The sequence below is a fragment of the Rhinopithecus bieti genome, unplaced genomic scaffold (assembly GCF_001698545.2).
Source record: "Rhinopithecus bieti isolate Rb0 unplaced genomic scaffold, ASM169854v2 scaffold_7648, whole genome shotgun sequence".
Lineage (NCBI taxonomy): Eukaryota > Metazoa > Chordata > Mammalia > Primates > Cercopithecidae > Rhinopithecus > Rhinopithecus bieti.
Window position 1 is genome coordinate 2,315,822 of NW_016805609.1, and position 17,344 is coordinate 2,333,165.

The following is a 17,344-nucleotide window of genomic DNA, read 5'->3' on the forward strand; positions in this document are numbered from 1 at the left end:
AATAAATAAAATAAAAAATAAAGCAAAATAAAACAAAAAATGTACTTCTTTATCCAACTTTTACTGGGGACTTGTTGTAGTAAGGATCTCTCAAAGAAAAATTTCACAGTCACTATCCTTGAAGAACTTATCACCTAGTGAAGGTCATAAAACATATGGTACAATTTATTAAATAGAGACAAGTAGAGGATGTTATATAAAGAAATCTAGTATAACGGAATTTACTGTACACCATATGAAACTCAACTTGGTGATGCAAACATAGACTTCTATTTTTCTTTACAATTTTGGGATTTTTTTTCAGTTGTAGTAAGAAAACAAACATTATCATCAGCCCTAACTTTATGATCTGGAAATGGAATATTTCAGATTGGAGTTTTAAAGTCTCTATCTTCAAAGCATTTAAGAGGTTTCTCCTTTGTCATGCTACATTTTCCCAAGTATGGGCATTAATTTATTAACCCTCAGTTGATTGGCAGAGTCAGCTAAACACAGTACCTTATTCCCTGACGGAACCAGCAACCTGAAGTGAGTGTAATTGCTTCTTATCCAGATGACAGAAAGCAATTTCAGTGACTGCTTTACTTAATTAGGATGCATGAAGCATGAACCTCCAGGTCACCTATGTCTGTAAATTCTGCCTCTTCAATTTTCTTGAGAAAGCACTTATGTCTCCAGCACCTTGACATGGTTTTTAGCAAACACATATAAACTCAGCACAACCAAATTTCACTTATTTCTGGCTATATTATCTATACTGCCTTCTGGTTTTGCCACAGACCCCAGTTCATTTAATTACCCACTTCACTTTCTGAAAAGTTAACAGTGAAAAAGCTTCATTATCCATTTGTTGGCACAGTATTTTTGAAGGAATAGTTGAGCCCATTTTATTTATTTTGCATGAGGAAAACTCTTTGAAACAAAAGATTTTGGCCTTTTGCCTGGATTAAGAGAAGATTTGAAAGAAGACTAAGTTTGCATTATTCTGAAGTAGCTGCCTACCATCATGAAGCAATGTGCAACACAAGAGTTGTGCAAAATGACAGCATGGAAAACCAGACAACTGCTTTGCACCTTGGGGATCTCAAGTAGGCGGTTCAATGCGAGGTGCAGATCAAGAAACACATGTACTCAAATATGAGTAAAAACACATTTCAAAGACACAAATCAGTGATTTTTAAATTATGTGATATTTTGGACAACCCACTACAACATGATTGTAGGTATTTATCAAGCATCTATGATGATACAAAGCTATGATTGAGATAATAAAATATACAAGAGATAGCTGCCACACTGAAACAGCTTATGACCAAGAACAGTGGCAACAGTAAAAGTAACAGTAGCAAAGCTATAAAAAGCATCTCATATGAAATGTGTATACTATATTATATAAAAATGCATTTGTTTCCTTTTAGGGTTATTAATTGAGAATTAACTGTATCTTGATTATCCAGTCTTGATCTATTCTTATTATGATTATTTTCAACTTATAGCAGCGAGGAAAGTTTCAACATATGGGTGCTTTGGTATATAAGACCAGTCTACTTTAACCAATTAGTAATTAGTCCATACACCTCAGAGTTAGTCTTGGTAACTCAGGAAATACTAAATTTAAAGTTTGAATATATAACACAAATCCAACGTTTTGACTGGATTTAATTTTACTGGGTTACATCCAAGAGTTTCCTAAAACTCAGTAGGGTTACAAGTACTCCATGAATATTTTTATGTAAATATGTGATATGTGTGCGTATAATATATGGCTTCAAAGGGAAGACACTTGTACATGTAGGCATGTGTGCAACTGCGTGCACATCCTTTGTCCATTCATTCAGCACAGCTCCTCCAAAACTGAGTTACAAGACTGCACTTCTTGCTTACTGCAGTCTTTTATTTATTTATTTATTTATTATTTTTTTATTATACTTTAAGTTCTAAGACAGAGGCGACTGGTTACCATGTGCATAACGTGCAGGTTTGGTTACGTATGTGATACTGATGTGCCCATGTTGGATGTCGCTGCACGCCACTCAACTCATCAGGCACGCCGATCAGATTCATCATTTATATCAGGTATAATCCCGCAATGCAATCCGTCCCTCCTCCTCCGCGCCGCTATGGATGTAGGGGCTCCGATGTGTGATGTTCCCCCTTCCCGAGTCGCCAAGTGAGTCCTCATTGTTCAGTTCCCGACCTATGGTGAGAACATGCAGTGTTTGGGTTTTCTGTTCTTGCTTGGATAGTGTTGTAAAGAATGATGGTTTCCAGCTGCATCCATGTCCTCTACAACCAAGGGACACAAGCGTCATTCCTTTTTTATGGCTGATAACTAGATTGCCATGTGGTGTATATGCTGGCCACATTTTGCTTGAATCCAGTCTGTCACAGATCGACATTTTGGGCTTGGTATTCAAGTTCTTTTGCTATTGTGGCAATAGCGGCTGCCGCTCAGATCAGAACATACGTGGTGCAGTGTGGTTTCCTGTTTATAGCAGCTGATGATTTGCATAACTCCTTTGCGGCGGTAGCGTTAGTATACCCAGTGAGGTGGGATGGGCTGGATCATAGTGGGCGTACATCTGGGTTCATAGATCCTTGGGGAAGTTCGGCATACTTTTTCACATAATGCGTTGAAACTTTAGTTTGACAATCCCACAACAGTGCAAAAGTGTTGCCTATTGCTCCACATCCTCTCCAGCCCTGTTGTTTGCGCTGATTTTTTAATGATGGCCATTTAACTGGTGTGAGGATGGTAGCTGCTCATTGGGTTTTGAATTTGCATTTCTCTGATGGCCAGTGATGATGAGGGCATTTTTTTCATGTGTCGTTTGGTGGGCTGTATGGAATGTCTTCTATTTGAGAAATGGTCTGCTTTCAATTATCCTTTGCGCCCACTTGCTTGATGGGGTGTCTAAAACCACCAAAAGCCATGACGGCCGAGCAAAAGCCAAAATTGACCAAATGGGATGTCTAATTAAGGGAACTAAAGAGGCTGTCTACAGCAGGCAGCAAATGGAAACCTACCCAGATCGAGAGGTGCAACAGGCAACGCGGGCCGGTACAGAAGATGGAGAAACATTGTTTTGCAATCTCTAGCTCATCCTGACAGAAAGTCCAGAATCTACAAAGAACTCAAACAAATATACAAGCTTACTGCAGTCTTATCCGTTGTAGCTGACTGTGTGGTTCGCTTCAATTCTTGGCTAACAGCCTGCAGAACATCGCCATGATGAGGAAGACATGCACAGAAACCACTCAATGAAATGTATCACAGCAGATGTGATCAGCAATGTGCAAGAACCTATGAGCTGTATAATACCTGGCCGTCTGCCATTCTTCCTTCCTGTCCACTCACAGTGCTATCAAGTATGGATGCCACAGATGAGGTCCTAATCAAGAAAAAACTGGATAATAACATCAGTCTTAGAAAATGACATTTATGCATTCAAATAAATGGCACAGCCATTGTTGCTGTGCAGTTCTTGCTGCTAAGGCTTTTATATGCTTTTATTGTCTTCTTCGGTCAAAACACAGGAGTGCTTACTGATTACAAGGAAGCAGAGGTCAAAGTATTGATTTTAATGATCCTACTGAATTTTCAACAGTCTTAGCTTAGTAAGGTAAAAGACAGAGTGACAGAGTCTAAAGTGTTTTTAAACAGATTTGCATTGTTCAGGCCATGGACTGCTTTACACTTTAGAGAGTTGAAGAAGAAGTGAAGAAGTGCATATTAGGCATTTGAGAACACTTCTCCACTAATGAATGTAGATCTGGAGCATGATAGAATTTGAAGAGATCTGAGATGCCTCTTGTCTTTAAGTTCAAACCTTAATTTTTCTAGTAAGGAAATAGAAGTCCAGACAGGAAAAATAACTTATTCAAGGCCATAGAAAAGGTAAATGCAAGGGCTAAAATCATTTTTACTGTCCTTAGTTAGATCCAGTAATTGTTTTCATTATGATGTGTTTATTATATAACTTGGCTGAGGATGTTTCATTTCTTCTGTCTCTTCCTTTCTCTCTCTCTTTCCTATCCCTTTTCTCTTTCTCCCTAACAATCCCTTTCCCTGTTTCTCTTCCTCTTCTTCTCTCTCTCCTTATTGTCTTCCCTTTCTTCTTTCATTTTCCTCTTATGCTTTCATCCACTCATTCATTCATATATTTAACAACTATTTACTGAGTATCTATTATATGGCAGGCATAGTGTTAGAAGCCAGGGATTCAGATGGGGCCTGACCTTATGGAACTTACAGTCCAACAGGGCACATGGACACTGAGCAGGTCAGGTAAGGCTTTCCGCAGAAGTCATATTTATAACTGAGATCTGAAGGATGGGTAGAAGATAGTTACAGAATGAGGGGTGGGGGTCACATTCCAAGCAGAGGAAACAGGATGTGCTGATGTCCCACAGCAGAAAGATGCTCAGTCAGTTCTAAGGCTAGAAGAGGCAGAACTGACACACGAGGCAGTGGTAAAGTAGTATCACTATTTGACCCTGTCTTTAGTGCATTAATAAATTAGGAAGAAACATTCTAAAGTAAACTTAAAAAAAAACAACAACAAAAAACAAATAGAGGGAAATGTATCATGTATCTTGCTAAGACAACGTTACCATGACCCATGACCTTGTATATTAACCACCTTTTTACCCACCGATTCTGGCCCTCTCATGGAAGCCAATGTGGTCATTGTGGTATATGGACACTGGACTCCGAAATCAGACAAATCACAGAATTGAACCTTCCCTCTGAACTTTCTGGTGCTTTGGTCTTGAGCAAATCTTTCTGTCTCTAAGCTTCAGCTTTCTCATGTGCAGAATCAAGAATTCAAAACTGCTATACAGAAGGCTACACAGAACACGTGTCAGGAACCCAGTAGGATGCCAAGCATATTAAGTACTTAAACATTCAATAAGCAGGTTAAAAAGTCTATGACATTCAAGTTTTAAGTCATAATATCAGTAGATGCTTTTAATAGGAGTAATGGATTTTCAGAAATATAAAATCTATACTCTGTACCTAGATACTGCCAGAGATGGAAAAATGTACATTTTCAAGAGAACATATTGGGTCTGGAAATGCCATATGTAACCTTCTCCCAAAAGTAGAGGAGGTTAGTAAGCCCTTGGGCCATCAACATGGTCAACTCAGTCTCAAGATTATTCTTACTAATGCAGATAGACAAAAACAGGTTCCAATTCTCAGCGTTAATGGATGGAACAGGACTCACAAACATTGGAAATAAAATGAAGGGCATTTAACTTTCTCTGTCTCAGTTTTGTCTTCTGCTAATGGAGCTAATACCTCACAGGGTGACTTTGGACTATAATTATCATTATACCTTGTATCATTATCATTATGTGTCATTATACACTATAGTTATTAGTATTATACCCTATATCTGGGGCATAATACATGCTCACCTCTTGTATTCATGGAATATGATGGTCACATTTTATAATATAGATTCAAAATTATAATATTTGATAATTTGATTATAAGGGAAATAGTTTTAAAAAACTAAACTGTTTCCTTGTTCAATAAATTTCATAGGTGTTATAAAAAATCAATTTTGGTCATAATTTTAAATAATGGGAATGAGAGTTAGAGTCCCTATGCAGGGAAAAGAAAGCCTGTGACTCTTTCTGACAAGGCTTTACTGGTTCCAAGTCTGTTTTCAATCTCACACAAACAAGTTTATTGCTTGAGTGAAAGCAAAAACCAAAATCTCTTATGACTTTAAGCAGAAAGAGCTCTTGGTAGCTAGAGCTGGAATTCTTTATAAAAATAGTTTATTGCAAAGCACATATTTATCAATATTTTTAAAGGTAAATATTAGTGAATGAAGCTCTCTCTGTAACAGAAGTTTTGAAATTCATAGCTGTTCATCAACCTGGTATTGCTTTTCATACTTTCTCAGCAGTGTCAGCCCCCAGGACATTAACAGTCACAGTGGGATGTTAGCGATGTTTTCTCATGCTGTATATAAAACATTTTACTTTCAGAGTGGCATTTGGTAAACTAGACTAATTCACATAGAGGAGCATCTCTCTGAATACATTTTTGAAAAATTGCCTTTGATTGGAATTAAAAACATCACCATTTGGCAACCATCATGGTTATAATTGATTCAGAAAGAAATATCAATGGATGCCAAAACAAGAGGAACAGGATATCTACATCACTGCAAAATAAAGCAGAGAAGAACAGAAGTCTAGCAAGCATCACCTCAACTTAGGGATGAAAACTGACATCAGCAGGAATGAGAAACAGACATCAGGTGTCTTCAGACACAAGCCACTGGGACACACACCATGCCACTTCTGGGGCAAAAATGCATCATCTGAATATAATCATGAGCAGGCATCAGACAAACTCAAATATTGACAGAGGTGACCAAAAAACTCTCCAGTACTCTTTAAAAGTGTCAAGGTCATGAAAGGTAAGGGAAGACTAAGCACTTTCCCAGACTGAAGGAAACGGAGGGGACGTGACGACTGGAGGCAACATGGGACCTAGGACTTTCTTTTTCTAGAAAGAGATTTTGGGACGATGGTAAAATCTGAATAAGGCATTTAGATTAGATGTTACTGTGTTCATGTTAATTTCCTGAATTTGATCACTGTACTAGTGTTAGGAAAGAGAATATCCTTGCTTTGTGGTAAGCCAAAGTATTTTAGGGTAGAGATATAGTATGTCTGAAATTGTTCTTAAGCAGTACAGAAGGAAATTGGGTGTGCATGTATGATGTATATGTAGAGAGAGAAGGAGAGAAAGAGGGGAAGTAAAAATGGAAACATGAAAAAATTTGGTGAATCCAAGTAAAGTGTATGGTGATTCTTTATAATGTTTTGCAAGTATTTGGGAATTCTGAAATGATGTCAAAATGTAAAAACTTAAAACAAGTATTTTTCCTTCAAACCACAATAACCCTCTGTTATGACATGATTTCTTTCTGGTATTGGGTTTGATTATGAACAGCTTGGTGAAGAGGTACAACATATCAGTGATGGTGGAAAAGAAGAGTAAATATATATGCATAAGTATGTTCTTCTGACTAACTCCATTTGATGGTTTCTTGGCAACGTCCAAGTCAATGCATAGAAAAAGGTTGTTATTTTCCACTCAAGCCAGCTCAGAGAAAAGATGAGATTCAGGTACGAGCCATTCACAAAAAGGTTTAGTTGGTGACCTTAGGTTGGATGAGAGCCAACTGCTACTGTCTGATATCTATACTTCCAGGCAGCCTTTATTTTTCCAGTTTCTTCTCCTTTGTCCTTAATTTTCCTCTCTCCTCTTAATTAAGTCCCAAACCTATTCAGGTAGGATTTAGCCAATCTAATTCCCTCTATATTCAAAACAAAACACTTTCCCCTGGACAGGCCAGTCTCCTCGTTGTCCTCAGATCATACTTAATCCTGCCTCAATATTTTCTCTTACATTGTCCCCTCTGTATAAAGATAATTAAAATTAATAATATTAATAGCAGCTACTAGTTGTTGAATACCAGTTTCATGTGAGGTACTGTCTTAGATACTAATTAATAAATATACACACAGAACCTAATTTAATCCATCCATCTTCCATGCAATAGACATTACTATTTCCAGTTTTGGAGCTCAGAAATTTGATGGTTAAAATTTAGACAACTTTCTTTTAACATCTGGCTTTGTCCTTTCCACAACCGTTTCTTAAAGTATGTACCTTAGAACACTGAAGTTGTTATTTGAAAAAAAAAAAGTGGTCAAATATGTTGGGAAAATGCTGCATTAAGTTAATTAATCAACTTAGCCTCTGCTGTACTAATTTGTGTTGCTATTCTCCAACGTTTACATATTACACAGCATTCCCCACTTCATGTATATCATACCATTCAACAGCCGCTTTAAAAAATTATTTGTTGCTATTTTCTGTAATTTTGTCTTGTCACCCAAATAGATGGTATTTACCTGAAGAATGGGATGTATCTTATACTTGTTTCCCTCACATGTTAAGCACATAGTGGGTGTTCAATAAATGTCCCACAAGTGGCAGGAACACACTAAGCTCTCTACACCATCTCTTTTCTTCCTACAGCATTCCTTAGCAGTTCTCCTTGAATTTCCATGCCTCCAATTTCCTGTGTCCAAGCTAACATTTACATGTAAAAGAAGTGACCTTTGGATGTTCTGAAGTTGACTTCTAATCATTAATAGAAGTTTCTGCCCTCTGACAGCATTTGATTACATTTGGGTAACTCTTCATTCTCTTTTACCCAGGTAAGAGTCAATTTTCAAACAGCAGAGTCCTTAAAAGGTTTTGAACAAGAAAGGAAAAATTTAATTTAAATAAGCATTTCATACCTGGCAGTTGGGAAGAATGAAAGGGCCATAAACAGTTCTTCAGAAAGCACCATGGTTTGTTAAATTATAGATAATAAAATCATAGTATCACTAAAAAAAAAAAAAAAAGCACTATAGAGACTTTGAAATGACTTTTCTAAACTGCAAGAATTGCATTTAATTCCTGTTTCCTGGGATTACACACGAGCATGACTGCATTTGGAGGAAAGCAGGCATACTATTTCTGCCAAGTCCTTGCAGATTTATGTGAAAATTGGAAATGTCTATATCTTTGCAAAACCGATCTTGAGCTTTTAAGCGCCTAAATGTAAGAATGTACACGTTGTTGCATTTTCGAGGCTAAAAGAGTGTCTGACATATCTTGATTCCTTAGTAGCCATACACTTTCCAGGGAGCTTCAAACCTTTCTGTATTCCAACTTTGGTTGTTAGTGGGTGATTGATACACAGCTGCTATATTTTGGATATCAGGTTGAATTTGGGGGCAGTTTCTGGGAAGAAAAGATGGAGGAGCCTGGAAGAGTTTAACACATTTAAAGCTATATTTAAGAAGTCTCAGCTACCAGAGCAAGTAGCAAGAAATAACTAGTGATTATCTTTAATGTACACAGAATCCCTGAGAACATAAAATATAAAAGCTACAGTGCTGGGTACAATAGGAAGGAAAACTAGTCCCCAGAACTACAGCTTTTTCTCATCTTCTCTTCGTGGGCAAATATTTTGAACTTTCCTCCATTTGCTGCATAGACCTACTGATTATCATTTATTCCTATATTATCCTGCATCTATTACAACCTTTCATCATTCTATTGAAATGATTTTCAAAATTTCCTGCCTGAACTAGCAACATCAGCATCAGCTGGGAATTTTTCAGAAGTAGAAATTTTCTGGCTTCACTGCAAATCTGTGTGATCAGAATCTTGGGGTGAGAGAACGGGGACTGACCAGCGAATCTGTGTTCAATAAGCCCTTCTAGGAATTTCAATGCAGTGTACAGTCTGAACACCTCTGCCCTCTTGGAACTACTCTCTCAAGGTTCAGTCATTACCTCTGATTCACCAAGTCTAGTAGTCTTTCCTTAGACCTGATCCTTTTTTTAATCTCTATCATGTCACATCACTCCTTGAGACTTCCCATTATTTTCTATAATTTTGTACTACCTCAACTGATTCTCTTTTTATCTCACAATATTCCATTATCTTTTTCATGAACTCTCCTCCCATTATCTAGAGGTTTCCATAATTAAATCTCACCTTTTTCCACTGTATACTTTCTCTCATGAGCATCTGATGCAGCTCTATGATCTCAATTATTAAGTGTAGTCACAAGACTTTAAATTTTTATTTTTTATCCAAGCCCCTTTATTAATCTCCAAGTTTGTGTTTCCAATTGCTTGCGTAGAAATGGCATCTCTGTGTTCCATGGACTCTTAAAAGAAAAACATCAAAACCCAAACACCCGGTCCTCACCACCCCCAAGCAGCTGCTCCCGTTTCTGTCACCAGACTCACAGAGAAGGAACCCCAAAGACTCAGGCTCATCTTTGTTTTTTATTCACTCCATGATTACTTGCCAAGTCTCATGGAGTCTGTTTATATTCTTTGCTTTTCCACCAATTTTCTTGTATATTCAGCTTGCAGTCATCTTTCACTCTAGTTCTTTCTAGTAATTGCAACTAAGTTAATATTCTGAGTATTAATATGATGTTTTTATTGTATCATTATGAAGACATTCAATTATTCAATATCTGCCACCATCTCCTACAAAAAGTCCTACTTCATTAACTTGACATTTAAGATGATCTATTATCTATAATGTGACTCCAAACTTCCTTTCCAGCCTTAACTGTTACTGTTCTCTGTTACAGTTTGCTCAATCCAGGAACACTCCATTGAAGAGTCTCTAGAATTTATTATCACTTTTAATATTCCTGTAGTTTTATTATTATATATATACACATATATACACACATATATACACACATATATACGTATATACACTATAAATATATACGTATATATGTGTGTGTATATATATATTTTTAGAGATGGAGTCTTGCTCTGTCACGCAGGCTGGAGTGCAGTGATGCAATCTTGGTTCACTGCAACCTCCACCTCCTGGGTTCAGGTGATTCTCCTGCCTCAGCCTCCGGAGTAGCTGGGACTACAGATTTTTATTTTTTTAATGCTTTCACCCAATCTGGAATACTATCTCAATCCTCTTTCCATATCACCTTCTTAGGTTGTCCTCATCTAAATATTATCTTTCCCTTATTTTCACCTCCTTAGTATTTTTCTTATGGCAGGTGACACATCACAAGTTATTATAATAATGTATAAAATGGTTTCTTGGCTACGCTGTAAACTCCTGAAGACAGACATTGTGCTGGCCTCTAAGTATTCTTTCTCACATGAGTACCCAGCATACAATTTGTTATATCACAGATGCTTAATAAATGTTCATGTACTGAATAAATTCTGCCTGCAGGTTGCTTATGAGATGGGTGATGGGTCTCATAAAAGCAGCAGCAATGAGGATGGGGCAGGGGGACAGATGAGACATAAAAAATGCAGACAAGAAATTTTTGATGGGAGAAACAAACAATAGAGTTTTCCTATAGAAGAGACTTGGGAAAGTAATGAAGGTTTGTTTTCAAATTGTGAAGAGTTCTAAACACAGGCTAAGAGACTCAGAGAAGACTACTCAACCCGGTGCTTCCCAAGAGTTTAGCATATTGTGTAACATTAGTTCTGATGAAAATGTTCAGGTTCTAACCCATAAAATTGAGGGTTCAATAGCCAAATAATTTTGGAAAATTTGGCAAACAAAAATAAATAGGATTATTTATTGTAACACCTCCTAGTCCTTTTGTTTCGCTAATGTGTGACTTTCCAGGAGTGTCTACAGCCAGTGGTATTGCCTACAATTTTTCTTTTCTCTTTGTCTTTTTTTTTTTTTTTTTTCTTTGAAATGGAGTATCACTCTGTCACCAGGCTGGAGCACAGTGGTGCAATCTTGGTTCACCATCTTGGCTTGAATCTGCTTCCCAGATTCAAGCAATTCTCTGCCTCAGCCTCCCAAGTAGCTGCGATTACAAGTGCCCCATGCCTGGCTAATTTTTTGTATTTTTAGTAGAGACAGGGTTTCACTGTCTTGGCCAGGCTGGTCTTGAACTTCTAACCTCATGATCTACCCACCTGGCCTCCCAAAGTGCTGGGATTACAGGTGCCAACCATCGCGACCAGTCTTTTCTACACTTTTATGACCACTAAATTCTTTTATCTCAGAGCATCCTGTGAGAATAACATTTCTAAGGAATTCATGCTGGGAAACACTGCATGAATAACTCTTTGCAACTCAATATTTTGTGAACTTTTAAATAAGTAAAGGCAAGTTTAATATTCAATATCTTGGAAATGGAAGAAATAAATTAGGAGGCCCATAAAGTATCAAGGAAAAGGGCACTTCTATTTTAAGTATTCAAATATTGTTATCTGCTTCAGATAGCCCTCCAAAAGGATTTCCCAGATTATCAGCTATTCGTTGCCTGTCTCCGGATCTATCCTCCACGAGCTATCACCCACCCTCCTTCCCTATTGTCACTTAATGAGATAGTTTTTTCCTGGAGGAATCTTCTTAACAATTAAAGGAAGGTAGGAAAAAATAAATTAATTACACACACAAACCCTTGAGGCCCTTATAATTTAAAATGGATTTACTATGACTTGAAAGTGTTGTAAAAGCAACATATATATTGAATAGGTATTTGTATAGGAGAACAGAATGAAAACCTGATCAGGAGGAAATGGAGTCTACCTGGTCTTTGGCCTTTCATAGTTGTGTTCCAATGTTTTCTTCTAAACACCATAAAGTTCACTTAAGAAATGTTCAACGTAATAAGCACCAAATACCATGTACCAGTTCTAGAGTTTCACACATATGCCAAAATAGTCTTACCCTTGTAATCCCTAAGAACTTGACCCTTGAAATATCATGAAGGAAAAACACAAGCTTTTCTTACAGTATTTTATAAAGATGAATTTCTCCAGACCATAAGGCAAACAAAATAGTGTGTGTGTGCACATGTAAGTATGTAGAAAATGAATTTAATGAAATGTTTTTCCAGTAGACGGAGAAGGTCCCAAACTAATCAGAGAAAGGAGTTCATATGTGAATATCTTCTTGCCCAATTTGGAATCATTACCACTAGAGACTATTAGGAATTACTATATTCTAAGTTTGTAGATGTATAATAAATATAGTTATCAATATGGCTCTTCAATTTTTTAATATGATCCTACTTTTTCTTGATGTTCTTCTAAACACTCAAATCCTCCAGCCTGAACTTATCATCAGGTAGAAAATTTTAATAATTTTTTTCTGAAATTCTTATGAAGTATTTTACTTGAATGTCCCAGAATTAGAATCCATCATTAAGAATGTACCTATGTCACAAACAGTGTTTAAATGAATTCAATCAATGGGTTGATTTCACACCGGGATTGAAATATGGTTGAAGCAAGGCTGTGGACAGCCCCTGTAACTTAGGCTGTCCTCTGGATAAGATGAACATGTTGCTCATGTTATTATTTCCCTTGACATGATTGGATCTACTTTACGATAAGCAAGAACTCATTCCTTCGTCATCAGCAAAAGCTAGAATGGTTAAATACGTTCCACAGTAGAAACTACAAAACTGTAAGTAGATGCATACGTAATTGCCACAGAAAATCATCGCTTTCAAGATACAAGACTCCCGGCTTCATCACATACATACGCACACACACACACACACACACACACTCTCACACAACAAACAAACAAATGAAAAATGGTAAGGTAAGAGCAGAGTCTTTGATTCTCTCATTCACCAGTGACTCACCAATGCTTTGTAGAGTGTTTGACATGTTAGGTACTTAGTAATTATTTGTTGAACGAATGAATGAATGCAGGAATGTGTGATTTTATTTTCTACTCTGGTCATATCATGATTCAACTTTAGATATTTACTCTAGCATATTACTAGGTTGGTACAAAAGTTATCACAGTTTTTGCCATGACTTTTAATTACTCTTAATAGCAAAACCACAATTACTTTTGCACCAACCAAATATTAACACTTTTATTAAAGGCAGAAGAGTATATATTTTCATCATTCCATCCCCTACACAGCCAAGACTGGTAGCCTGTTGGGAACAGGTACTCAATATATCTGTTAAACAGAAGACTGTTTAAAAAACTACCTTTTAACTTTTTAGAGTACTTAGGTATTTGATCACCTACCTCATTATATGTCAAAGAATTCAGTAACCCCTCTAGTTTACACTGCCCAGCAGGTAGGCTTTCACTAAGTTACAGGCTGAATGGCCACAAATCTTTATGTTCCTGGAAACACTTGACTCACTGGCCATGCATGAATTGTCCAACCCATCTTCCGCAAGCAAGCGTGCTGGGTGGTATGCGCTTTCAGCAACAATACTGTCATTCTCACTTACCATCTAAATCAGAATTCTTGACTAGTTCTGTTCCCTCTTGGGGCACTTTGTTTATTGCTCCGGCCAGAAGGCAGAACCAGGTTCCATTCACCCCATTTGATTCTATGATTTGAATCTATTGTGTTTGATGTGCTGGTTAGAGTTGGAGTCTTGCATGAGAAAGGAGATGAAAAATTGCAGGAAATCACAATCAAGCCTAGCAACATCAGGTGAGTGAAAAGCAGTGTCCAATTATTGAGACTACCTCAGAAAGCAAAGCCTCACCTTGATGTTGATGTGAGAGGAATATCAGGTTGTATTTCTGTGAGATATTAAACAACTCAACACTTAATGGAAAAGGGACATACGATTTCTCATGAGGGGCCTGAGCTATGGCTCCATTCTTGCCCACATTAGCCATTATGAGATAAAAGCAGGTGGAAATTATTCATTCCCTTCAAACTCACATTCTTAAATGCTATTTTATAAAATAGCTTTATCCTAATCTTCTGCTTCCAGGGAAATATGACAAATGACTCCTCCCCCAGGGAAGGCTGAGGACCCTCCACATACTTCAGCACATCTTGGCTAGTCTGTCATCTCAGGTACAATCATTGCTCGAGAGCCAACAGGCATTATACGTGACTCCGTTGACTTGCCTTTATTATTATGAGGCACAACCCGACTCCCCCACCCCAAGGCTGTTCTAACATGCCTTAGCAATATGATCCCCTCCACACACACAGCTCCACATCAGCCCAGATTCTCAGGGTCAGACTTGTAAGTAGTCACCTTTCAGAGTGTGAGGAAAACTCTCCAAAATATATGGTATGCATATATACTCCAAGTCCTAGAACACATACACTAAAATAGAGTATATAATATCAATAATCTCCAAAATATATTGCATTAACACTACTCTCACATTATCTATATCTGAAGTGAGTTTTTTCGGTCTTAAAGCATCATTTTATAATTGTCCTGAAACCAAATTAACGAAGTTCATGAGAGGAAAGTGGGAAAGGGTGGCCTAAGGAGCCCAAGCCAGTAAGGAGGCCTGTGTGTTGCCTGGGTTTGCAGGGGAAGAGAAGACACGGCCAGATGAGAAGGTCCCTAGAAGCAATTGACACTTGGCCATTTCTACCTTGCCTAGTTATTGTGGGTAGTTTGTGTTGGCTCTGCTGGACTGCAACTCTTTGAGGGCAGAGGAGGCACTGAGGTGTAATGGAGGATGGGCTCCAGAGTCTTGGGAGACTGGATTAAAATCCCATTTCCTCTGTTTTCTAGTTCTGTGAGTTTGGGAAAGTTCCCTTACTCTCGGAGGCTCAGTTCCCTCACTTGTGACCCACAGGCTAATAATTACCTGCTTCCAGATCTGCTATACAACATTGTTCTGATAGTCAACAACAATGTATTGTACACTTAAAAACTTGTTGAGAGGGTGGGTCCTATGTTCAGTGTCTTACCACTCACACACACCTAATATAATAATAACAACTTTGCAGGTTATTCTGGAATAATGTGAAATGAAATAACAACTGGACCCAGAAAACAGAAGATGCTCAAAAGCCTTATTGTCTTCTACAAAGTACTCCCCTCAGTATCATGCACATGGCAGGAAGCAATACATAGAGAAAATTTTTAAATGGGGATTATGACTTCTTCACCATTGTTTTGCGGGTATGGAACATGATGCTGGGGATGGAGGAGACTCCCAATTTTTATGCATATAAATAAAATGTATCAATTATGTATTGAGAGATTCATGTAGCTCTCTGATACACCTTGGTAATAGAGAATTAAACAAATAAATATTAAAAAGTACAATTTGTATCTTTAACTAAGGCAGAGATAAGATACAGTTTTGTTTACAGAAATAAAAGTGTTTCCTAGACTAGTTTTAAAGTCCCTGCCATGTCAGACAGAAATCACAAGAAAACCAAAGTAATGAGTGGGCATCTCTCAGATTATTGAAATACATTTCATAATTATCTAATAAGAAAAATTATATCTTATTTGATGTTATGTATATTTTTCTACAATAAAAAATAACATCTTCATATGCTACTGGTTGGCTAGAAGTGTCACTTTTAGAAGTATTACTTTTCTTAAACACACTTCTGTTTATATATTAATAACATACCTATACATTTGAAACTCTGGTGCACACGCATTTTTCAGAGAATTTCTACTCATCTGCAAATGGGCCCAAGCGCCCGGAATGCAGGTCATCCACACTGAATGAACTAACAATAATCACAGCTCTCATCTTGGCCTCTCTTTGAACATCTCTGGACCTCACTTCAAAGAAGAGGGCTCCCTTAGTCCAGGTGCATTTATAATATGGTGAGGGCACCTGATTAATGGGAGGGGAGAAGGCCTGACTTATAGATTGGCAATTGCCAAGGAAGACATTGACCTTGGCTCACAAGAAATCACTCTCCCTCATCCATAAACTTTAGTTTACTCATCTGCAAAACTTGTCACTGTTTTGAAAACTGTGTCTCCTAGTTCCTGAGGAGTTCTAGGGGAAAAGAGGGAGATGACTGGGCTAAGCATTGGGTTTCTTCTTCAACTTGAGCAGCTAGTTTAATGCATTTTAAACTTGCCATTGCAGGACTCTCTTTGAACAAAGTATTACCCTATAAAGAATCTACTAGATGTGTGGCCTCAGCCTCTACTTCTTAACTGGTTGGCATTCATTCAAAATGTTTTTAAATATCTCTTTTAGGACTCAAAAACATGTTTAAGTGCTAAACAGTCTACTACGGTTGACTAAATCCATCACTAAACACACTAAATCACATTCATTATCTCATTTCAACATTACTGTGAATTCAATATTATCATTCTTCTTCATTTCAAAGATAAGGACACTGAGTCTCATAGAGGTAGCCATGTACCCAAGGTGCACAAGTAGCCAGTTACGGAGCCGACGCATGAGCATGTGTCTCGAGTCTAATATCCTCCCCCCATACCATGCCACTGCACTCATAGTGGGGGCTCCAGGATAGGCCATGCAAAATATGGAAAGTGAAAATGGGGGAGTTATATAGTCTTAGTGTACATTCCAAACGTGCTGTGAGTATTCAGACCAAAATATTACTTCGCTGTTTCTCTTTATGTCACCACAGAGTATTGCAGAACATAGTTCAGTTTCATCATCTAGGGGAATATGAGGAAAAAAATTCTTATTTAATTTGATGCCAATTAGTGTTGAAGTGTGGCATGCCTTATCCACTTCTACACAACATCTTCTGATCCAACACATACCTGAAATCAGAATAGCCACGTCAGCGGGAAAGGAGGCTGGGTGGGGTGAAGAAAGTACAAAAGCAGAACCATGTTGTCACTCGGGGGGTGCCTCCGCATCTCCAGGAAAAGGAAATTGGGAGCACAATCTGCCTTCATGTTAAGGAGACCATTGTACATATTATTATCTGCACGTCATATTAGAGAAATCTGAAGTTCACGTAAGTTAATGAAATTGATAAAGTTCACACAGGTAGTTAACGGTAGATCAAAGATT

General features: G+C 37.6%; 1 protein-coding gene and 1 long non-coding RNA gene across 15 annotated transcripts in view; one reads left to right on the forward strand and one right to left on the reverse strand.

The window, feature by feature from the left end:
* TRPM3 (transient receptor potential cation channel subfamily M member 3) overlaps nucleotides 1–17,344 on the reverse strand; it is a 931,696-nt gene that overhangs the window by 514,652 nt on the left and 399,700 nt on the right. The window lies entirely within an intron of this gene.
* The window catches only part of LOC108530287 (uncharacterized), a 68,239-nt gene continuing 63,738 nt past the window's right edge, over nucleotides 12,844–17,344 (forward strand). The window contains exons 1-2 of the long non-coding RNA XR_001885789.1: nucleotides 12,844–13,039; nucleotides 14,335–14,420. This is a non-coding gene — a long non-coding RNA (uncharacterized LOC108530287). The remainder of the gene's footprint in view (nucleotides 13,040–14,334; nucleotides 14,421–17,344) is intronic.